This window comes from Idiotropiscis lumnitzeri, chromosome 6, assembly GCF_059441095.1.
Source record: "Idiotropiscis lumnitzeri isolate Australia: NSW breed Sydney's pygmy pipehorse chromosome 6, RoL_Ilum_1.0, whole genome shotgun sequence".
In the NCBI taxonomy this organism is placed as follows: Eukaryota; Metazoa; Chordata; class Actinopteri; order Syngnathiformes; family Syngnathidae; genus Idiotropiscis; species Idiotropiscis lumnitzeri.
Window position 1 is genome coordinate 13,863,618 of NC_142396.1, and position 4,645 is coordinate 13,868,262.

The following is a 4,645-nucleotide window of genomic DNA, read 5'->3' on the forward strand; positions in this document are numbered from 1 at the left end:
TCAAAATTAAAACTAATAGAAACTAAAATAAAGCATTTTTAAAAAAATATAAAACTAATAAAAAAAACTATCAAACTTGCTGTTAACTAATTAAAACTAACTGAATTTAGATAAACAAAAGTCAAAATAAAATAAAAGATAACTATGATGAAAAATGCAAAAATTCTTGAACCCTTCATCCAACACAAATGACCAAAATTTCTGAAAGGAAAGTTCAGTCAGAACACAAAATCACTCAACAAAGGTGACTTCGGGTTACAGGTGGGCCTGGACTGGTCGCCAGCCAATCAAAGGGCACAAATAAACAAACAAGCATTCAAAATCACATTGGTAACTATGGACAAGTTAGAGTGTTGAATTCAATTCTGGTAAAACCAAACAAGGATGGGGAGAACTTACAAACTCCACTCATGAGGACCTCAGATGACATCTGAACGCGGGGGGGGGGCTCTCATCTGTGAGGCAGACTAACTTGGGCGGAGAGCAAACAATTCCTAGGATTACATAGTGAGCACCAGTGGGTTTTCAGCAACATCTATCAATGTCAGGTTACGTATGATGTTGCCACGGAAACGAAAACAGAAAACCACAAATACCTGTAAATTTCTCCATGCTATCTACACATTTGCTACGTAAGCATTGTGTGCTATTTGTTTATTAATGAAGTCTCTGGTGGCGGGGTATCTTGTGTCCTGTCACATTGCCCCATATACGATTCTGACTTTTTCACCCTGTTGACCTATTTCACACACATGTGGACACAAGCGGAAATCAGTTTATTTGGGAACTTACTTAAATAATATATTGTAATTAATATAAAATCACCAAATATGAAGTGTATTTTAAATCAAAGACTATTCTAATAGCTTTCTTTGATCAATGAATATGAAGAATTAGAAGAAACAATTCTAAAAAAACAGCGCATTTAGTTGAAAGCACCACACTCCAGCAGTGTTGGTTTGCAAGGCCCCGTGGTAATTTAAGCAGGGTGTGTTGTCCTGAGATGATCTTGCAAAAGATGTACAGCTAATATGGTACAGTGTTTGAATTTGGCTTTGCAAGATATGCAAATTAATTTTTCAAGTACATAAAACTGAGTCAACTGAGTTAAAATATTTAATCGCATTCATTTAAAAAAAAAAATAAAAAATATATATATATACATGTTGAGCTAACGCTTTCATTTTGACAGCTCTAATAAATTACAATTGCGCTAAATCCATTCAATCAGAATAACGAATCTGTCAATGATTTGGTGTGGAAGAGCACCTTTGAGAACCACAGTAAAGAGATATTGAGCCCTCATCTGGGGCCGTAATCTTTCGCAAAATCTTGTGAAAGCCTTCATATTCTCTTCCATTTTCAATTCATGTCATTCAGTGCCACCTGATAAACAGGATCATGCTGTAGTCAGTAATGACCATTAGACAAAGCAGCCTCCTGTGGAGTCAATCTGCTGACCACGCCGTCATCAAAGTTAAACGGGATTATTTGCCCATCCAAAGTGTTTGCATCAGAAGAACTGATGTCAAATAGCAGGTGGCTATTTAAACTCCGAATCAATAGGCATCCGTGTACATGGCTCATACATACGAGCCCTCTTTAGTCGCTGAGAGAAGTGCATATGTTGACTGGCTCTCTCAGGAGACAGCAAGAAGAAGGCTGGCGGCAGCTGACAGTCAGTCGGGAGTCACTGAGTGAAGTCCGGGCGGAGGGCAGCTGCCCAGCAACCGGGCCGTCTGTCGTGAATGACAGCTATTCATCTCCCTCCCCTTCTCTCACTCCAACATCACATGAGCTTGGCCTCCTACTCAGCAGAGCCAAGTACAATCTTACACTGTGCCCCCTGACACACAATGTGGGCAGGGGAGGAGGGATGGAGATAACTTGTACCGTGACCTTGAGGATGGCAAGTGGGCACAAAAGGGGAGAGTGACGGTTGATGCATGAGGATGTGCTTTTTGGTTCTAAGTGTAATTGAAAGTGAGACAGAATTCTATGGGGTACACGCGTGCTGATTTTTATCATTACAAGCAATTCAAGGGGAAATAAGCATGTGTTCCTACTGCTTTAATAGTGTGCAGTGCACTTGACGACTAACACAGATGTCAACACACATAATGACATCTCCGCAGACATTTGCCCCAAACAACCAGAGGGCATCCAGAATGCCAGAAAATACGAAGAAGAAAGAATAGGACAGTGACCACTGCCACAAATAGCAAAAAATAAACTAACAATAAAAAAATCCCCAAAAGGCGCATATACAGTAGATGTCAGAAGACAGCCATCAGAATTTTTATTATTCGATATATATCCACTGACTAAATGAAGCTTTTCTGCTCACTTCCAAATAGTTCCACGGCATCAAGATTTCGCAAGATGGCAACAAAGCAATATTTGCATTTCAGACAGAGTTCTGGACTAAGCACAAATAAAATTGATCAGTTTTTCTGTGCAAATGAGGATTTTATAGCATGTTCAAGAACATATGAAAAGCTTTCAAGAGGTGCAGCGCATAGAAAACATCCGGCTGGTAATAATGGGTGATGGGAAGAACAAGAGGAGTGTCAGGAAGTGCTTTCCCAGAAGAGCATCTCCTCCTGTTCTAAAACGGGAACCCGTAACATCATCCAGTGGCAGCCGGCCCGCAGCTGGATATTGCTGAGCGTGGCCGAAGATGCTGCAGTGGCTCCTTTGACTCATCAGCACAAAAACTGGAGGCTAAATGCAGCTTAGTGCATGACTGTGATGTCAACAATAGTTACAGAAAATAACACAAGATGGCCTTGAGAACTACATTATCAGCAGTCCAACATACACAGCCTGTTGGAATTCTTGTCAGGACAAATAAACACACACAGGAAAGTTGGGGAAACAAACACACAAAGGTCATAACATGTCAAAGGAACCTCTCATTCCTGTTTACTGTCCTTCACAATTCCTCCCTGTAACACATTTGTAAACTCCTGAAATAAGTAACTGACACACACAGACACATGTACAATGAATCTCTACTTACAATGCTGAATAGTAGCCTTTCTGTTGACAAAAGAAAGCTGCTAAACTGTCTGCAGCACTTCACTCCATGTAAATTCCTTCCTCCCTCCCAGAGCTTCCTGCTCCAAGGTCAGTGGCTGGAAGCTCTTATTGGACTCCTCCTTCCCACAGTGGACAACCACTACCGTACTGGTCCTCCACCCTCTCCACGCCCCTCATTGGCCGGCCACCCAGGCGGTAATGACCATCCCATCATGATCCAGATTAACTCCTAGGTGTGTTTTTGTTGTGCTCCAGTAAGAGAGGAATGGAGACCACAGACAGGATTAACCGAGGGGTCACGGGGTGCTTGGTTTAGACCCCCCAAAAAGACGCCTAAAAAAAAAATGCATCTACAAGCACACGTGCATGGCATCGCTGAGAAAGTTTAGAGAGTTGTAATTTAAAAGAAGGCTCTGATTATTTGTTGTTTATATTTACCAAAACACACGAAGAGATGAGCGTCTGTAGCCTTTATCTACACTGTAATCCCTTGAGGCAGGGCCCAGTCCGACACTCAGTCAAGAGGAGACAGGTCAGGGTTAAATAGCTTCGAAAATACAACAGGGCAGACAGTGTGTCAGGGATGCAAAGAAATGATTCGACGTAATATGATGTAATGAAAAAAAAATACATAAAAAGATAATTGTAATTTACACTACTTGACGTGCACACCATGAAATCAGAGAAGTCTGTTTTATGCTTGCCAAGATTTTCACAGTGTGGCCTCCTGCAGCGAGGAGTTGGCTGGGATTTGCAGTGTTTAGCTGCATCACTCACTGGATTTATAGATCTTCTAATGGGATTACACGGAAGAAGCGTCTGATGGGATGAGATACAAGTCAATACATGCAGAGAATATACACCTGAACAACATGAGCTCACACAAATGCAGCTTATCAAATCAATATATTCATTTTTTTTCCCAATTACACATATCAACCGGTAATCACCATTCATAGGAAGAAATTAAATGACCACAATGATCAACGGTAAAGTCCTTGACTAATGTTACATCATCCTCAGAGGAAAATGGAGCAGTCACTCTTTTTTGGATCTGCTGCCTCACCATGGCCATTTGTGGTAATTACAGCGACTGGCAATATGACGTCATGCTATGTTTGTTATGGTTTACGTCAGCGAACTGAAATAATCGTGATATTTTGTTTCTCGAGTAAAAGCAGCAAATAAAAATGATTTATTGTCTTAGCGTGGTGATGACCATTCAAAAACTCAATTTAGGAGTCCTTTTGTGTGTGCGCGTGTGTGTATTTGGATCCTGCACAGTTACGATTCGATAAGACTGCAAGGAAAACGTAAACAGAAAAGACATGGAGGCAGAGCAAGGAGCTGGAGAACGTCATCATCATCATTGATGTTAAATCTGTTGAGCATTTCTGATAGCAAATCGTTGCGTGTGGTCAGCAAATAGCGCTCTTATAGTATTTTCCTGGTCAATTTTGTCACAGACCAAAATTTTCCTCATAGCCCAAATCAAATTATGAATTACAGACATTTTCAAAATGTATTAATAGCGTGTCTAAAATTCAGGAATTGCTAATTAAACCTTCACCAACGTTTTAGAGAAACGCTCTGTTGTTTATTA

General features: G+C 40.7%; 1 protein-coding gene across 1 annotated transcript in view; it reads right to left on the reverse strand.

Annotated features, from left to right (window-relative positions):
* The window catches only part of mical3a (microtubule associated monooxygenase, calponin and LIM domain containing 3a), a 74,977-nt gene extending 70,849 nt beyond the window's left edge, over positions 1-4,128 (reverse strand). The window contains exon 1 of the mRNA XM_088299137.1: positions 3,023-4,128. The gene's annotated coding sequence lies outside the window, so the exon portion shown is untranslated. The remainder of the gene's footprint in view (positions 1-3,022) is intronic.
* Between the last annotated feature and the right edge of the window lie 517 nt (positions 4,129-4,645).